At 48.8% G+C, this 20,563-nt stretch overlaps 1 protein-coding gene across 4 annotated transcripts in view; it reads left to right on the plus strand.

Moving 5' to 3' along the window:
- The first annotated feature begins 15,566 nt into the window (after nt 1–15,566).
- CTNND1 (catenin delta 1) overlaps nt 15,567–20,563 on the plus strand; it is a 40,970-nt gene continuing 35,973 nt past the window's right edge. For 3 of the 4 annotated variants that reach the window (XM_072130100.1, XM_072130102.1, XM_072130101.1), the window contains exon 1: nt 15,567–15,976. The gene's annotated coding sequence lies outside the window, so the exon portion shown is untranslated. The remainder of the gene's footprint in view (nt 15,977–20,563) is intronic. The other variant, XM_072130103.1, reaches the window with a different exon arrangement.

Raw genomic sequence — 20,563 nt, forward strand, 5'->3', positions numbered from 1 at the left:
GATGTAGCAGAGCTCACAGTGTAACACTGAAATGGTCTAGCAGCCTCTGTGTAATCTCATGCATCTCTGATCTGCCTCATCTCTTTCTATGTGTCAGTACAATGTCAGACGTCAGATGAATATACACCTTGTATCCTGATAATGTAACCACATTGTCACTAGATGGGTCATAATGTCTCTGCTTAGAGAGGCCCCGCCCACACCCTGGGATATTACACTGAGCAGCCGAGGGAGTGATATGATCTAAAGCAGCAATAAAACTGAGTAACATTGTGAAGTAAAGGGTTAAAATTATCTTTATTGTGTAACATCACCAGGGGATAGAAATGCCCCTTTAAATCGCGCTGGAAATAATAGTAAGTAACATCTACTGCATACAGGACAATAATTCTAAACCTTCTGGAGCCAGAATCCTTTCTTCCAGGTGTTAGAGCAGCTCTGGTGGTGTGTGACATCAGCGATTACTTGGCTTTCTCCCTCCAAGCCTCGCACTATCAGTAATGCTTTCACCGCACACATATCAACAATCCACAACCACTTTATGACATCCACGTATTGTGTGTCCACCTTTTGTTTTTATTGGTTCTAATGCAGCCAATAGCTGAGGGTGCGGCCACACGTGGCAGTTAGGGCGCATTCACACGTTCCGCTATCGTCGGGTTCATAACGCGACGCTAGCGCACAGTGGGCGGGGCTCGGGCCGATCGCATATGCCTTTCCCGGGAAAGGCATGCGATTAACAACCCGATCGCATGCGTTTCTCTGGAAACGCATATGCGATCACCCCAAACTCCGCCCCCTGTGCGCTCGCGTCGCGTTATGAACGCGCCCTATCAGCCGCATCACAATCAGCTTTCAGGTGGTTTCGGCTGTAGTTTTGTTAATTTAACAGGTGAAAGACATTTGTGGAGCAGTTTCCCCTTCAAAATCAAATTCACTCATTCAGTTCATGTCTTACATCTGTGAAATGAACAAAACTGCAGCTAAAACTGATTGAGATGCCGCTGTAACTGCAACATGTGACTGCGCCCTCACAGTATGAGAAATTTGGGAGGCCGGCTCCTCCTCATGGCCCAGGATAGCATTACATGTTTTATGACTTTTTGTTACTTTTTGATTTTAATTGTGCCTGCATTCCCAAGAGCCTCATTTTTTCCCCACTCAAATAAAGGTCAAATTTTTTTGTCAGTGATCAGGAATCAAGAAATGCAACTGATAACTCTGATCAAATGGTTCTAGAAATAAATTGAAAAGTCAGGCCGGCGGCACACGTGGCGTTTTGAACCCGTTTTTAAGCAGTCCGTTAAAAAAAAAAAATCAGTTTTTTGACCGTTTTTTAGTTGTCCTCATTAAGATACAGGCTGTCCCGGGTTATATACAAGATAGGGTCCGGAGGTTTGTTCTTAAGTTGAATTTGTATGTAAGTCGAAACTGTATATTTTATAATTTTAGATCCAGACAAAAAAAAATGTTGACCCCGGTGACAATTGTGGTTTAAACATTTTTTGCTGTAATGGGACCAAGGATTATCCATAAAGCTTCATTACAGACGCCTTACAGCTGATCATTGCAGTCTGGGACTATAGTAACATCCAGAGAGGTCACCAGAGGTCACAGGGGGCAGAGGGGTCACCAGAGGTCACAGGGGGCAGAGGGGTCACCAGAGGTCACAGGGGGCAGAGGGGTCCGTCTGTAACTAGGGGTCGTCTGTAAGTCGGGTGTCCTTAAGTAGGGGACTGTCTGTAATTGGAAAAAAACATAAAAAATGCATGCAATTTGAAAACGTTTCACTCTTTAACCCCTTAACGACCAGGCCTTTTTTTGTTTTTGCATTTCCATTTTTCACTCCCCACCTTCAAAAATCTCTAATTTTTTTTTTCCCCGCTAAAAAGCTGTCTGACGGCTTGTTCCCTGTGTAACAAATTGCACTTCATAGTGACGGTATAAAAAAAATCGGGGGAAAAAAAATCCAAATACAGTAAAAATGGTGAAAAAACGCATTTGTGCCATTTTCTTGTGGGTTTGGTTTTTAAATCTTTCACTGTGCGCCACACAAATCACATTTATTCTTTGGGTCGGTGCGATCAAAGAGACGCTAAAATTATGTGTAGAAAAGGGAAAACCTCCTGTACAAAATAAAATTCTTCATTTTTCCGTCTTCTGGCGCTAATAACATTTCCATACTTCAGCGCCCGGAGCTGTGGGTGGGTTTTTAGCGCGATGAGATGACGTTTTCAATGCTGCCATTTGGAGGACTGTGGGTCCTTTTGATCTCTTTTTTTTTAGATGTGTTTCTTTTATATATTTTTTATTGGTTGCAAAAAGGCAAAAAAGTGGCATTTTCAACTGGATGTTATTTTTCTGTAACAAGGTTAAACAATGGGAATAATCTTTATTATATTTTGATAGATTGGATTTTGGGATGCAACGATACCTAATGTGTTTATGATTTTTACTGTTTATTTATTTATTATAAGTTCTAGGGGGGTGATTTCAATTTTTACTTTTTTTTTTTTAACTTTTAATTTTTTTTTTTTACTATTTTTCAGATTCCCTGGGGTACTTTAACCCTAGGTTGTCTGATTGATTCTACTATATACTGCCCTAGTACAGTATACACATAATACAGTAAATCACACATTATATTAGGCTAAAATGTGTCTTCATATGACCCCAGCCTGTCGTGGTAACACATCACCGCTCCCTGATGACGTCATGTATACATACAGCGGGAACGCTTGGATTTACCTATATATTATCCCCTTTCCATAAAAATAAAGTTCAAATCACCCCCCATTTCCGTAGAACTGATATAAAAATGTCCCAAGTCGCAAATCTGTCAAAACATAGAAACAGTTATTCTGAGCGGTGAACTCTGTAACGGAAAATGGTGCACAAATCTCCGGAACGCCACTTTTTCACCAGTTTTGCAACACATAAAATTTTATAAATAGCGATCCAAAGGGCGTACAGTTTCCAAAATAGTAGCAATGAAAACTCATCATGTCCTGCAAAAAATGATTTCTGACACAGGAACATAGACTGAAGTAAGAGACCTCGGCATCAGAATATGTTAAATAATGAAATATTTAAAAATCTATTAAAACTGTCATAGGTGCTCCTGCAACCCCTCTCCTGGGTCGCAGGTACACCCGTTAGCCTCACTGTGCCCCCTCTTCCTTGCAGCAGCCTCACTCACCTGTCCATCGTCCCCCATTGGTCTCCTCGCTCCGGCCTCCCTGGGAGGAGTACACACTCGGCGGCGTTCTGGCCAGCTGCCCTTCCTGATAGATACCTGGCCCCTTCCTGTGGCCCCTGCCGGATCTTTGTGCTTCAAACCCTAGAGAAAGGTGTTGTTTACAATTCAAACTCAAAAATAACAAAGAGCCCGGTTGTTAACCCCTTAGCACTCTGCGTCCAATATATCGGACACTGAGCGCAATGACTTAGAGCACAGCATCCAATAAATCGGACACTGAGCGCAATGACTGAGAACAAAGCATCTAATATATCTGACACTGAGCGCAATGACTTAGAGCACGGCGTCCGATATATCGGACACAGAGCTGATGCCGGTTCAGCTCGACATCTGAGCCAAACCGGCATCGAGATAGACGGTGTGCCACTAATAGCCGACACCCCAGTGTAACACCCGTGGTCAGAGTGGGCTCCGATCGCGGGTATTTAACCCGTTACATGCCATGGTCAGTGCGACCACGGAATTTAACTTGCCTTTGGGGGGGTCTTACCCCCACGATTGCCCCCCCCCCTTGCACATTTTTTGGTGGGGGGGGGGGCAATCGTTGCTATGGCAGCACTGGGGTCCAATCAGGACCCCAGAGCTGCCTGTAGGCACTGCCTGAAAGATGGCGTCTGTGACGTCATCTTAAAGGCACAGTGTCAGCCTATGCATGTGCATAGGCTGACACTGCTAATACCCTGCAATACATCAGATGATTGCTTGTTCATGTCCCATGGTGGAAATAATAAAACAGTAAAAAAAAAAAATTTTATTCAATAAAAAATAAAGTAAGAAATCACTAAAAATGCCCATAAAACCCATAACATATAAAGAGACATATAACCCCAAAAAAGGATAAAAGTAAATAAATATTAAACCCGCACGATGAACACTGTTAAAAAAAAAAAAACTGTTAAAAACCTGCCAAAAATTATGATTTTTACCTATTCAATCCCACAAAAAAATGCAATAGAAAGTGATCAAAAAAACCTCGGTACTCCAGAATGATCCTGGTGCAAAGTACAACATGTCCCGCAAAAAGCAAGCCATCAACCCGCTCCATAGCCAAAAAATTAAAAATGTTATGACACTTGGAAGACGGCGATGCACAAATCATAGATTTTTCCCACATTAGAATTTTATTTGACAAATTTATTAAAAAATGAAAAAATATTCATGTCTGGTGTCCCCGTAATTGTATCGACCCATAGAATAAAGATAACATGATTATTGGGCTATACGGTGAACACGAAAAAAAAAAAAAAAAGTAAAACATCCAGTAGAGAATTGATGCTTTTCTACTCCTGCCCTCAAAAAAAGTTCCTACATTTTCATCAATAGGAGAAACCAACCCCAAAATGGTAACAATGGAAAAAGCATCTCATCCCGCAAAAAAAATGCTGTCACATGACCCCAATAACAAAATAGCAAAAATTTTATAGTCTACAAAATGGACCAATGAGGAAACTAAAATCCTGGCAGCTGCAGGTCCCTCCTTCCCTTCTGCTCCTCGCTGTGCACCCATAAAACAAGTAGCGGCCACATGTGGGGGGTCTCTGTACTCGGGGGAAGTAACGGCCACATGTGGGGGGTCTCTGCACTCGGGAGAAGTAACGGCCACATGTGGGGGGTCTCTGCACTCGGGAGAGGTAACGGACACATGTGGGGGGTCTCTGCACTCGGGAGAAGTAACGGCCACATGTGGGGGGGTCTCTGCACTCGGGAGAAGTAACGGCCACATGTGGGGGGTCTCTGCACTCGGGAGAAGTAATGGCCACATGTGGGGGGTCTCTGTACTCGGGAGAAGTAACGGCCACATGTGGGGGGTCTCTGTACTCGGGAGAAGTAACGGCCACATGTGGGGGGTCTCTGCACCCGGGAGAAGTAACGGCCACATGTGGGGGGTCTCTGCACTCGGGAGAAGTAATGTCCACATGTGGGGGGTCTCTGCAGTCGGGAGAAGTAACGGCCACATGTGGGGGGTCTCTGCACCCGGGAGAAGTAACGGCCACATGTGGGGGGTCTCTGCACTCGGGAGAAGTAACGGCCACATGTGGGGGGTCTCTGCACTCGGGAGAAGTAACGTCCACATGTGGGGGTCTCTGTACTCGGGAGAAGTAACGGCCACATGTGGGGGGGTCTCTGCACTCGGGAGATGTAACGGCCACATGTGGGGGGTCTCTGCACTCGGGAGAAGTAATGGCCACATGTGGGGGGTCTCTGTACTCGGGAGAAGTAACGGCCAAATGAGGGGGGTCTCTGCACTCGGGAGAAGTAATGTCCACATGTGGGGGGTCTCTGCACCCGGGAGAAGTAACGGCCACATGTGGGGGGTCTCTGCACCCGGGAGAAGTAACGGCCACATGTGGGGGGTCTCTGCACTCGGGAGAAGTAACGGCCACATGTGGGGGATCTCTGCACTCGGGAGAAGTAACGTCCACATGTGGGGGTCTCTGTACTCGGGAGAAGTAACGGCCACATGTGGGGGGGTCTCTGCACTCGGGAGATGTAACGGCCACATGTGGGGGGTCTCTGGACTCGAGAGAAGTAACGGCCACATGTGGGGGGTCTCTGCACTCAGGAGAAGTAACGGCCAAATGAGGGGGGTCTCTGCACTCGGGAGAAGTAATGGCCACATGTGGGGGGTCTCTGTACTCGGGAGAAGTAACGGCCACATGTGGGGGGTCTCTGTACTCAGGAGAAGTAACAGCCACATGTGGGGGGTCTCTGTATTTGGGAGAAGTAACGGCCACATGTGGGGGGTCTCTGCAGTCGGGAGAAGTAACGGCCACATGTGGGAGGTCTCTGCACTCGGGAGAAGTAACGGCCACATGTAGGGGGTCTCTGCACTCGCGAGAAGTAACGGCCACATGTGGGGGGTCTCTGTACCGGGAGAAGTAACGGCCACATGTGGGGGGTCTCTGTACTCGGGAGAAGTAACGGCCACATGTGGGGGGTCTCTACACTCGGGAGAAGTAACGGGCACATGTGGGGGGTCTCTGTACTCGGGAGAAGTAACGGCCACATGTGGGGGGTCTCTGCACCCGGGAGAAGTAACGGCCACATGTGGGGGGTCTCTGCACTCGGGAGAAGTAATGTCCACATGTGGGGGGTCTCTGCAGTCGGGAGAAGTAACGGCCACATGTGGGGGGTCTCTGTACTCAGGAGAAGTAACGGCCACATGTGGGGGGTCTCTGCACTCGGGAGAAGTAACGGCCACATGTGGGGGGTCTCTGCACCCGGGAGAAGTAACGGCCACATGTGGGGGGTCTCTGCGCGTGACTGACATCAAAATAAATTATCCAGAGATTCCAAAAACAATGAAAATGTAAAGTAGACAAATGGGAAATGTTATTCAGCAACTTATTTAGGTGTAAATAAACGCAAAACTCATCAACCAAAATTTACCACTAAAATGAAGCACAACATGTGGGGATGAAACAATCTCAGAATCGCTTTGATAAGTAACAGAATTCAAAAGTTATAACTAGAGATGAGCGAACATACTCGTCCGAGCTTGATGCTGGTTGGAGCATTAGCGTACTCGAAACTGCTCGTTGCTCGGACGAATACTTCGCCCGCTCGAGAAAATGGCATCTCCCGCCGTTTTGCTTTTTGGTGGCCAGAAACAGAGCCAATCACAAGCCAGGAGACTCTGCACTCCACCCAGCATGACGTGGTACCCTTACACGTCGATAGCAGTGGTTGGCTGGCCAGATCAGGTGACCCTGGGATAGACTAGCCGCTGCCCGCGCTGCTCGGATCATTCTGTGTCTGGATGCCGCTAGGGAGAGAGCTGCTGCTGGTCAGGGAAAGCGTTAGGGTGTTCTATTAGCTTACTGTTAGGCAGGAGTGATTCAACAAGAACCCAACAGCCCTTCTTAGGGCTACAATAACGTTATACTTTTTTTTTTTTTGTTTGCTTGTGGCTGGGCTTGCTGGCACTAGTAGTGCAGCTAGTACCATATTGTGAGGAATTTGCAGGGGGACTTGCTACCGTTGTGTTTAGCTCTTAGTGACACACATATCCACCCCAAAGGAGAATCCAAATGGCTTACTTACGCCTACAATAGCGTTATATATATTTTATTTCTGGTTGATCTGCTGGTGGCTGTACTTGCTGCAGTGCATATACTAGCCAATTGTGAGGAATTTGGAGTGAGACTTGCGACCGCTGTGTTTAGCGCTTAGTGACGCACATATCCATAGCAAAGACCGAAGTGGGAAAATTTAGTAGGGGTTGGATTTCAATTAGGCACAGTCTGCCATTTCCTTTTTATTTTACGTTTATTTTGTTTAATAACTCAGTGTCATCTCATCTGGCATAGTAGTGTGCTTTCATACTTGGCTAGAAAATAGCCAAAGGAGAATCCAAACGGCTTACTTACGCCTACAATAGCGTTATATATATTTGATTTCTGGTTGATCTGCTGGTGGCTGTACTTGCTGCAGTGCATCTACTACCATATTGTGAGCAATTTGTAGTGAGACTTGCGACCGCTGTGTTTAGCGCTTAGTGACGCACATATCCATTGCAAAGACCGAAGTGGGAAAATTTATTAGGGGTTTGATTTCAATTAGGCACAGTCTGCCATTTCCTTTTTATTTTACGTTTATTTTGTTTAATAACTCAGCGTCATCTCATCTGGCATAGCAGTGTGCTTTAATACTTGGCTAGAAAATAGCCAAAGGAGAATCCAAACGGCTTACTTACGCCTACAATAGCGTTATATATATTTGATTTCTGGTTGATCTGCTGGTGGCTGTACTTGCTGCAGTGCATCTACTACCATATTGTGAGGAATTTGCAGTGAGACTTGCGACCGTTGTGTTTAGCGCTTAGTGACGCACATATCCATCGCAAAGACCGAAGTGGGACAATTTATTAGGGGTTGTATTTCAATTAGGCACAGTCTGCCATTTACTTTTTATTTTACGTTTATTTTTTCATAACTCAGCGTCATCTCATCTGGCATAGTAGTGTGCTTTCATACTTGGCTAGAAAATAGCCATAGCAATAGGATAGCATCGTTTGGTTTTAAAAACTAAAAAACACAAAAAAAAAAACAAAAAAAACCACAAAAAAAAGTAAAAAAAAAAATTTAAGTTATAACTTTCATTTTCAAAATGTTTAACCCGAGGGCTAGTGGTAGAGGACGAGGGCGGGGACGTGGGCGTCCAACTACTGCAGGGGTCAGAGGCCATGGTCCTGGGCAGGGTGAGACACCACCTGCTGATGAGGGAGCAGGGGAACGCCGCAGAGCTACACTCCCTAGGTTCATGTCTGAAGTTACTGGGACTCGTGGTAGAGCACTGTTGAGGCCAGAACAGTGCGAACAGGTGATGTCGTGGATTGCCGACAATGCTTTGAGCAATTTGTCCACCAGTCAGTCTTCCACGCAGTCCACCCATGTCACCGAAATCGCCACTCCTCCAGCTCCTGCACCTCAGCCTCCTCCCCCCCAGTCTGCCCCCTCCCAGGAAAATTTGGCATTTGAACCGGCATACTCTGAGGAACTGTTTTCTGGACCCTTCCCACAGTCACAAACCACTTGTCCGGTTGCTGCTGAGCAATTTTCCGATGCCCAGGTTTTCCACCAGTCGCAGTCTGTGGGTGATGATGACCTTCTTGACGTAGTGGAAGAAGTGTGTAAAGAGGTGTCCGACGATGAGGAGACACGGTTGTCAGACAGTGGGGAAGTTGTTGTCCGGGCAGGAAGTCCGAGGGGGGAGCAGACTGAGGGATCGGAGGATGATGAGGTGACAGACCCAAGCTGGGTTGAGAGGCCGGGTGAACACAGTGCTTCTGAGACGGAGGAGAGTCCTCGACCAGAACAGGTTGGAAGAGGCAGTGGTGGGGCCAGACGGAGAGGCAGGGCCAGAGCTGGTGCATCAGCGCCAAATGTGTCACGTAGTGAAGCTCCCGTGGCGAGGGCTCCCGCGGCGAGGGCTAGATTTTCAGAAGTCTGGAGGTTCTTTAAGGAAACACCGGATGACCGACGGACTGTGGTGTGCAACCTTTGCCAAACCAGGATCAGCAGGGGTTCCACCACTACTAGCTTAACTACCACCAGTATGCGCAGGCATATGAATGCTAAACACCCCACTCAGTGGCACCAAGCCCGTTCACCTCCGGCCGTGCACACCACTGCTCCTTCCCCTGTGTCAGCTGATAGTCAGCCCCCTGCCCAGGACCCTGGCACAAAAACCCCATCGTCGCCTCCACGATCCTCCACAGCATCCACCAGCGTTCAGCTCTCCATACCCCGCTGGAGCGGAAAAGAAAATATAGTGCAACCCACCCGCACGCCCAAGCCCTTAATGTCCACATCTCCAGATTGCTTAGCCTGGAGATGCTGCCCTATAGGCTAGTGGAGACCGAGGCCTTTCGCAACCTCATGGCGGCGGCCGCCCCTCGGTATTCGGTCCCCAGCCGCCACTACTTTTCCCGATGTGCCGTCCCAGCCCTGCACCAGCACGTGTCAGACAACATCATCCGTGCCCTGACCAACGCCGTTTCTGACAAGGTCCACCTGACCACGGACACGTGGACGAGTGCTGCCGGGCAGGGCCACTATATATCGCTGACGGCACATTGGGTTAACTTGGTGGAGGCTGGGACCGAGTCTGACCCTGGGGCTGGTCATATACTGCCGCCACCGAGGATTGCCGTGCCTACCTCGGTCCAGGTCTCAAAGGCCTACTATACCTCCTCCTCCTCCCACCCCTCCTCCACCGAACTACCATCCGTGGGCATGGCGCCATCAGTCGCTAGCTCTAGGCACAGCAGCAGTGCCGTCACTAAGCGACAGCAGGCGGTGCTCAAACTGCTGAGCCTAGACGATAAAAGGCACACCGCCCAAGAACTATTACAGGGCATCACGGCGCAGACTGATCTGTGGCTGGCACCGCTGAACCTGAAGCCAGGCATGGTTGTGTGTGACAACGGCCGTAACCTGGTGGCGGCTCTGCAACTCGGCAGACTGACACATGTGCCATGCCTGGCCCATGTGTTAAATCTGATAGTTCAGCGTTTCCTCAAGACATACCCCAATCTGTCAGATTTGCTCACGAAGGTGCGCCGCATCTGTGCGCATTTCAGGAAGTCCAGCACAGATGCTGCCACTCTCAGGGCAGCGCAGCGCCGCCTCCAACTGCCCGCTCACCGACTGTTGTGCGACGTGCCCACGAGGTGGAATTCAACATTAACCATGTTATCCAGAGTTTACCAGCAGCGCCGAGCGATTGTAGACTGCCAGATGTCAACTTCCACCAGAACTGGTAGTCAGGTCAGTCAGCTTCCTCAAGTCTACAATGAGGAGTGGACGTGGATGTCTGATATCTGTCAGGTGCTGAGTAACTTTGAGGAGTCAACACAGATGGTCAGTGGTGATGGCGCCATCATCAGCCTCACCATCCCGCTGCTTGGCCTGTTGAAAAACTCTCTGATCAGCATGAAGTCGGAAGCTTTGCGCTCGTCACAAGAGACGGGGGAAGAAGATTCCCTTGTTGATAGCCAAAGCACCCTCAGGTCTGTTTCTCAGCGCATATCGGAGGAGGTGGAGGAGGATGAGGAGGAAGAGGAGGAGAATGTTGGCGAGACACAAGAGGGGAGCATTGCTCAGACCTTCACTGTTCAGCGTGTATGGCAAGAAAAAGAGGAGTTGGAGGAGGAGGAAATGGACAGTCAGGCCAGTGAGGGGAGTGAATTCTTGCGCATATGGCAGATTTCATGCTAGGCTGCCTATCCCGTGACCCTCGCGTTCAAAGAATTTATTCCAGCACCGATTACTGGGTGTTCACTCTCCTGGACCCACGGTACAAGCAAAATCTTTCCACTCTCATCCCTGGAGAGGAAAGGAGTGTGAGAATGCATGAATACCAGCAGGCCCTGGTGCACAAGCTGAAACAGTATTTCCCTTCTGACAGCGCTAGCGGCAGAGTGCGTAGTTCTGCGGGACAAGTAGCGAGGGAGAGTAGGCGAGCAGGCAGCTTGTCCAGCACTGGCAAGGGTACGCTTTACAAGGCTTTTGCCAGCTTTATGTCACCCCAGCAAGACACTGTCACCTGTCCCCAGTCTCGGCAGAGTAGGGCTGATCTTTACAGAAAGATGGTGAGGGAGTACGTAGCTGACCATACCATCGTCCTAAATGATCACACAGCTCCCTACAACTACTGGGTTCTTGCCTGCCCTGCCGCTAGCGTCTTGTCCGAGCGGGTTTTCAGTGCAGCTGGTGGCATCATCACCGATAAGCGTACACGCCTGACGACTGACAGCGCTGACAGGCTGACGCTTATTAAGATGAATAAAGCCTGGATTTCTCATAATTTCCAATCTCCACCAGGTGAAGGAAGCTCAACCTGAATAATTTATGCACTCCTCCTCCTCCTCATTTTCCTCCTTCTCCTCCTCTTTGTACACTAAAGCAGAGGAAACTGGCTATTTTTTGACAGGGCCCACTGGCTCTAGCTATAGTACTTTATGCATTTAATTTTTCTGGAGGGCCACCTACCCGGTCCTCTGTTTTAAACAATTTTTGGGAGTGCCACATACAGGCACTCAATCTATTCAATTTTTCTGGAGGGCCACCTACCTGCTCCTCTGGTTTGAAAACTTTTTTGGACTGCTACATACAGGCACTATCCAAATTGAATTGTCTCCATAGCAGCCTCCACACGTTGTCTCCATTGCTACCTCCAAAAGTCGTCCATATAGCTGCCTCCATACATCGTCCCCTTATCAAACGAGGTGTGTCAGGCACAAATTTGGGTTGTTTTCATGGATTCCACATCAAAGTTGTTAACTTTGTCGCCACCCTGCTGTGTTATCCACAAAATATACTGGCAAACTTTTATCATTTACCGATATTATTTCAGCGCTTCTTGCGCATCTGTTTACATTCCCCTCACCCGCCATATCCCAAACTTATAAGAATGCTCTTACACTTGATCTTATACAAAAGGTTCTTAGAAGTGCTGTTTGGGGAGTAGCCTAGAGACAGGGGCTTGGATTGGCGAAAGCTCGCCTGGCAGCGGAGCGCCAGCTCCATGCCAAGATCCAACTAACATAGTTTTAACTGCAGCACCTTTAATCTACTACTAGTTCACTGCCTCCATACATGGTCCCCTTATCAAACGAGCTGTGTCAGGCAGAATTTTGGGTTGTTTTCATGGCTTCCATGTTAACTTTGTCGCCACCCTGCTGTGTAATCCACAAAATATACTGGCAAACTTTTATCATGTACCGATATTATTTGAGCGCTTCTTGCTCACCTCCTTTGGTTCCTCTCTGCCACCCATTGGTTTGAAGCCTGAGTCCATTTAGGGTATGTCGCCATGCCACTCTCTAGCCTGCCACTGCTGCCGCTGCCTCTGCATGCCGTCCCCTATAGTGTCAGGGTCAATTATTGGATGTTTTAGATGCTATCTAGCCTCATTCGGTCACTCTGTCATGGCCATGCTGTTGCCCATAATTTTGGCATAATGGTGCGATTAAGCAGCCTCAGAGGCATCCATGCATGCTGCCCCTGCTGTTTCCTGTCCATTTCCGTGGTGTTTCCATCCTTTTCTGAGGTTCCCAGGTGTTTGGCCAAGCTTCCCTGTGCAGAGCCTTGGTCCCCTTGAAAAATGCTCGAGTCTCCCATTGACTTCAATGGGGTTCGTTATTCGAGACGAGCACTCGAGCATCGGGAAAAGTTCGTCTCGAATAACGAGTACCCGAGCATTTTAGTGCTCGCTCATCTCTAGTTATAACCACATAAAGAGACGCAAGTCAGAATCCAAAAAATGGGACTGAGCCTTAAGCTACAAACTGGCTACGGCCTGAAGGGGTTAAAGGGAAGCTTTCACACGATGTGTTGCGTTTTTTTACGCATTCCACTGGCTTCAGCCCTGATCACACGCTGGGGTTACATTGGTTTTAGCCGATGCAGAGGGAACACAATGTAACCGCAGCGCGTGATGAAGACTGAAACATTGGAATGCGTCAAAAATGCTTAAAAAAACGCAACACAACGCATCGTGTGAACCCGCCCCCTCGGGGTAATTTCTATACTACCCACAGGTCCTTATGAACCGATGGTATAGCGTCCCAAATCGCTGTGTACGATACTAAAGCATAAAAAACACAGACTCCAGCGCATTCTGGATCATCCGATCTGCCTCAGCGGACTCACAGCTAGACAAGTTTATTTTTTAAGTTTTTTTTTTTTTTTTTACAAAAAGGTCAATCTGTGACCCTAAACCTCAGGTCCATCAGGACCTGTAGTTCATTTAAGAGTCCTACATCGAGCTGCCCTGATCTCTGCAAGGGTGATGCCACACATGGCGTTTTTGAACTCATTTTTGGTCCATTTTTAACCCCTTCCCGCCGCGGCCCTTTTTCGATTTTGCGTTTTCATTTTTCACTCCCCACATTCAAAAATCTGTAACTTTTTTATTTTTCCATGTGCAGAGCTGTGTGATGGCTTATTTTCTGCGTAACAAATTACACTTCAAATTAAATATTCCGTGCCGTGTACCGGGAAAAAAAAATTCCAAATGCAGTGAAATTGGTAAAAAACTGCATTTGCGCCGTTTTCTTGTGGGCTTGGATCTTACGTCTTTCACTGTGCGCCTCAAATGACAGGTCTACTTTATTCTTTGGGTCATTACGATTTCAGGGATACCAAATTTGTACAGGTTTTATAATTTTTTCATACATTTAAAAAAATTAAAAGCTCCTGTACAAAATTTTTTGGGGGGATTTTACCATCTTCTGGCGCAAGTAACTTTTTCATACTTTGGTGGACGGAGCTGAGGGTGGTGTCATTTTTTGTGGATTTTGATGAAGTTTACAATGTTATTATTTAAAATTTTTTTATAAATGGCAAAAAAGTGCCATTTTCGACTTTGGGCGCGATTTTCCGTTACGGGGTTAAACGCAGTGAAAAACCGTTATCACATTTTGATAGATCGGGCATTTTCGGACGCGGCGATACCGAATGTGTTTATGATTTTTACTGTTTATTTCTATTTATATCAATTCTAGGGAGAGGGGGTGATTTGAATTTTTAGGTTTTTTTATTATAATTTTTTTATTTTAACTTTTTTTTTATTTTTACTATTTTCAGACTCCCTAGGGTACTTTAACCCTAGGTTGTCTGTACGATCCTATTATATACTGCCATACTACTCATACATTACAATGTGCTGACAACACATTGTAATGAATGGGTTAACCCGAAGCTACCATGGCGACAGATCGCCGCTCCCCGATGACATCACGGGGAGCGACAATCCACGGAAAGATGGCGGCACCCGCACGCTGCCATCTTTTTGAAGCCGCCGGCACCTTTGCCAGCGGCGATCAGCAATATGCAGCAGAGACTTAGCGGCTATGGAGAGGGCTCGGCCCGCGAGCCCTCTCCATGCACCCGGACCCGGCATGTGACGTACTATTACACTGATGGCTAACCTTTTAGAGCCTGAGTGCCCAAACTTCAACCAAAAGCCACTTATTTATTGCAAAGTGCCAGCACAGCAATTCAAGCAGTAATTTATTTCTCCTTGTTCTTTGACAACCGTTATTCGTTCAGCCTCCTAAAGACACCAACGCAGTTTAAAGGAGGAGGGCAAATTGGCCTATCATTGTAGGAAGATTCTGTAGGAAGATTCTTTGAGTCCTGTCTGGTGAACTTCATGCTGGGGTGAAGGCCTGGGTGCCCACAGAGAGGGCTCCGAGTGCCGCCTCTGGCACCAGTGCCATAGGTTCGCCACCACTGTACTATTACGTCACATGTCGGTAAGGGGTTAAGCAGTCCGTAAAAAACGCATCTGTTTTTTACAGGTTTTACCAATTATCTTGATTCAGAATTGAAAAAAAATTCAAAAAGCGTTTAACGGACTGCTTAAAGATGCATGCCTTTTTGTCCGATTTTCCGAATTAAAAAAGGACAAAAACGCCTTGGGTGACATAACCCTGGGGGCGCATTCACACGTTGCGTTTTCATTGCATTTGAAACGCATTACAACAGCTGATGAGAGGTAATTTGCCTAAGTACATTTCGGTCTACAGTTGTTAACACATGTGTTAACACCACGGTTAGGATGCATTTTGTAAACAGAAATGTTAACAGTGATGTAATTAGGCAATGAAAACGCAAGGTGTGAACGTGCCTGAGGGCTATGATGTTCTCATGCACCGGAGGGCCGGGACTAGTCATGGAGTAAATATTTATGAGGAGGCGGCGGTTGTCACCCTGAGGCACCTGCAGTGTCCCGGCCCCGTCATCACCCAGGAGCTCTGACTGGAGCTGGCCCCGCCCCCCTAAGGTGCGCACCGGATATGGGCGGGGCCCAGGAGCGGGAGTGGCGGCTGAGGTGACGCGGCTCAGTGACCGGAGGACACAGTGAGGAGACAGCGGCCTCTCGGGCTCCGGCCTCCCGTGTCACAGCGCCGCAGCCTCTCCTCTCCCTCCCGCTGCTGGCGGATATATGAGGGCGCTCAGCTTCCCCTCCCTTCCAGTCTCCTCCCTCCTTCCGCTCGCTGAATAACGCGCTCTGCCATTGGCTCGCGGAGTCACTCGTCGTGTCTGGAGTCCGTGATTGGGCGCGGCCGGTGACGTCACGGCTGGGCCTGGTAGGGCGGGTTCGGACCGAGCTGTACAAGTCGCTTTGTGGTATTAGACCCTCGGAGAGTGACGTCATTGCTCGTCCTGACGTCAGTGGCGTAGAGCAAGGGATCCTGACTGGACGGTACGTACTGTGTGCGGCCTCCGGGCGCTGTAAGTTTCTCTGTGGGGTTTGGGGTGTTTGTGCCGTGCGGTAACGCCTGTGCAGGTGGAGGACGGGAGTGTGCGGTTTATAGGACATGGGAGCGGTCCCGGCCGTTATCTGACCGCACCTGTACTGCTCTTCCGTGTGTGATCCGTGTGCGGGGGAGACACTTACCTCCTGCGCCGCAGACATTGTGTGTTACACCTGGTGATGGAGCTCCTGTGATTGTTGTGTCTGCGGATCACATCACAGAGTCCTCCATAGTGATCTCCATGTGTGGTGGAGCCGGACAGTGGCCATGAGACCTGACCTGACTATCATTCATGGCTGATCAGCCACCGCTCTGGACTCCGGGTCAGACACCAGAACTTTGGGCCCACTAGAGCCTCTGGATGGGGCGCGGTGCTATGGATTGGGGGACGTATGTCCGTGACGGCTCAATGTGTCTGGTCCAGGTGTAAATAAGTCTTATTTCGGGTGTAGGGTATCTAGAGAATTGGTGGAGATGACACTAAAGTTTTCTCGCTAATCAAACTCCTGTAAGGAAACTTTAGATGAAAGGCAGTGATTGTCCTGAGTGATCGGTCTACCCACATCTATCACCTGGTAAAACCGCCGCTGGACAGGACTTGGGGTGATGGTAAACTTCATCTTGGTGACCAGCGCCAGGCGGCTGCTGCTAAAGCAGATACAATGATGGGATGTATCCAGAGAGGAATAGAGGATACGGCGGAGGGTTATCTCAAGTGTCTGAGAGCAGAGCGGCTCTAGTTGTCCTTGGAAACCAATCAACGTTCAGCTATAACTTTTCAACAGCTTTTAAAATGAAAGCTGAGCCCTGATTGGTTGCTGTGGAGAGTTCTGTTGTCAGACACATCTGATAAATCTCCCCCATGGTTTTGGCATGTTGTGCAGTTTTGAGCACCAGTGTATTAAAAAGGCACCAGGATGATTAGGGGAATGGGGGCACTAGAATCTTAAAGTACTAAACTTAGAATTATTCATTTTTAGTGAAAGACTATTAAGGGGAGTCAAACAATAAAAAAGGACAATGCTTTTAAAATCAGCATAAAGTAAGTTTAACATCACTCTAACCACTCCAATATGGTCAGGGATAGATAATTTCCTCGTGTAAGGGGAGACCTCATTACAATGTATAAATACCTGATTTGTCAGTACAAGGATCTCTCCAAACATCTTTTTATACCTAGGCCTGTGACCAGGTCAAAGGGGCATCCTCTACACCGAGAGGAGAGGAGGTTCTACCAACACCGTAGACAGGGGGCATCCTCTACACCGAGAGGAGAGGAGGTTCTACCAACACCGTAGACAGGGGGCATCCTCTACACCTAGAGGAGAGGAGGTTCTACCAACACCGTAGACAGGGGGCATCCTCTACACCTAGAGGAGAGGAGGTTCTACCAACACCGTAGACAGGGGGCATCCTCTACACCTAGAGGAGAGGAGGTTCTACCAACACCATAGACAGGGAGCATCCTCTACACCTAGAGGAGAGGAGGTTCTACCATCACCATAGACAGGGGGCATCCTCTACACCTAGAGGAGAGGAGGTTCTATCATCACCATAGACAGGGGGCATCCTCTACACCTAGAGGAGAGGAGGTTCTACCATCACCATAGACAGGGGGCATCCTCTACACCTAGAGAAGAGGAGGTTCTACCATCACCATAGACAGGGGGCATCCTCTACACCTAGAGAAGAGGTGGTTCTACCATCACCATAGACAGGGGGCATCCTCTACACCTAGAGGAGAGGAGGTTCTACCATCACCATAGACAGGGGACATCCTCTACACCTAGAGGAGAGGAGGTTCTATCATCACCATAGAGGGGGGGGGGGCATCCTCTACACCTAGAGGAGAGGAGGTTCTACCATCACCATAGACAGGGGGCATCCTCTACACCTAGAGGAGAGGAGGTTCTACCATCACCATAGACAGGGGGCATCCTCTACACCTAGAGGAGAGGAGGTTCTACCATCACCATAGACAGGGGACATCCTCTACACCTAGAGGAGAGGAGGTTCTATCATCACCATAGAGGGGGGGGGGGGGCATCTTCTACACCTAGAGGAGAGGAGGTTCTACCATCACCATAGACAGGGGGCATCCTCTACACCTAGAGGAGAGGAGGTTCTACCATCACCATAGACAGGGGGCATCCTCTACACCTAGAGGAGAGGAGGTTCTACCATCACCATAGACAGGGGGCATCCTCTACACCTAGAGGAGAGGAGGTTCTACCATCACCATAGACAGGGGGCATCCTCTACACCTAGAGGAGAGGAGGTTCTACCATCACCATAGACAGGGGGCATCCTCTACACCTAGAGGAGAGGAGGTTCTACCATCACCATAGACAGGGGGCATCCTCTACACCTAGAGAAGAGGAGGTTCTACCATCACCATAGACAGGGGGCATCCTCTACACCTAGAGGAGAGGAGGTTCTACCATCACCATAGACAGGGGACATCCTCTACACCTAGAGGAGAGGAGGTTCTACCATCACCATAGACAGGGGACATCCTCTACACCTAGAGGAGAGGAGGTTCTATCATCACCATAGAGGGGGGGGGGGGCATCCTCTACACCTAGAGGAGAGGAGGTTCTACCATCACCATAGACAGGGGACATCCTCTACACCTAGAGGAGAGGAGGTTCTACCATCACCATAGACAGGGGACATCCTCTACACCTAGAGGAGAGGAGGATCTACCATCACCATAGACAGGGGACATCCTCTACACCTAGAGGAGAGGAGGTTCTACCATCACCATAGACAGGGGGCATCCTCTACACCTAGAGGAGAGGAGGTTCTACCATCACCATAGACAGGGGGCATCCTCTACACCTAGAGGAGAGGAGGTTCTACCATCACCATAGACAGGGGGCATCCTCTACACCTAGAGGAGAGGAGGTTCTACCATCACCATAGACAGGGGGCATCCTCTACACCTAGAGGAGAGGAGGTTCTATCATCACCATAGAGGGGGGGGGGGGCATCCTCTACACCTAGAGGAGAGGAGGTTCTACCATCACCATAGACAGGGGACATCCTCTACACCTAGAGGAGAGGAGGTTCTATCATCACCATAGACAGGGGGCATCCTCTACACCTAGAGGAGAGGAGGTTCTACCATCACCATAGACAGGGGACATCCTCTACACCTAGAGGAGAGGAGCCTCTACCATCACCATAGACAGGGGACATCCTCTACACCTAGAGGAGAGGAGGATCTACCATCACCATAGACAGGGGACATCCTCTACACCTAGAGGAGAGGAGGTTCTACCATCACCATAGACAGGGGGCATCCTCTACACCTAGAGGAGAGGAGGTTCTACCATCACCATAGACAGGGGGCATCCTCTACACCTAGAGGAGAGGAGGTTCTACCATCACCATAGACAGGGGGCATCCTCTACACCTAGAGGAGAGGAGGTTCTACCAACACCATAGACAGGGGACATCCTCTACACCTAGAGGAGAGAAGGTTCTACCATCACCATAGACAGGGGGCATCCTCTACACCTAGAGGAGAGGGGGTTCTACCATCACCATAGACAGGAGGCATCCTCTACACCTAGAGGAGAGGAGGTTCTACCATCACCATAGACAGGAGGCATCCTCTACACCTAGAGGAGAGGATGTTCTACCATCACCATAGACAGGGGGCATCCTCTACACCTAGAGGAGAGGAGGTTCTACCATCACCTTAGACAGGGGGCGTCCTCTACACCTAGAGGAGAGGAGGTTCTACCATCACCATAGACAGTGGACATCCTCTACACCTAGAGGAGAGGAGGTTCTACCATCACCTTAGACAGGGGGCGTCCTCTACACCTAGAGGAGAGGAGGTTCTACCATCACCATAGACAGGGGGCATCCTCTACACCTAGAGGAGAGGAGGTTCTACCATCACCATAGACAGGGGACATCCTCTACACCTAGAGGAGAGGAGGTTCTACCATCACCATAGACAGGGGACATCCTCTACACCTAGAGGAGAGGAGGTTCTATCATCACCTTAGACAGGGGGCGTCCTCTACACCTAGAGGAGAGGAGGTTCTACCATCACCATAGACAGGGGGCATCCTCTACACCTAGAGGAGAGGAGGCTCTACCATCACCATAGACAGGGGGCATCCTCTACACCTAGAGAAGAGGAGGTTCTATCATCACCATAGACAGGGGGCATCCTCTACACCTAGAGGAGAGGAGGTTCTACCATCACCATAGACAGGGGGCGTCCTCTACACCTAGAGAAGAGGAGGTTCTGCCATCACCATAGACAGGGGGGATCCTCTACACCTAGAGGAGAGGAGGTTCTACCATCACCATAGACAGGGGGCTTCCCCTACACCTAGAGGAGAGGAGGTTCTACCATCACCATAGACAGGGGGCATCCTCTACACCTAGAGGAGAGGAGGATCTACCATCACCATAGACAGGGGTCATCCTCTACACATAGAGAAGAGGAGGTTCTATCATCACCATAGACAGGGGGCATCCTCTACACCTAGAGGAGAGGAGGTTCTACCATC

Source organism: Engystomops pustulosus, chromosome 11 (genome assembly GCF_040894005.1).
Source record: "Engystomops pustulosus chromosome 11, aEngPut4.maternal, whole genome shotgun sequence".
Taxonomy (NCBI): domain Eukaryota; kingdom Metazoa; phylum Chordata; class Amphibia; order Anura; family Leptodactylidae; genus Engystomops; species Engystomops pustulosus.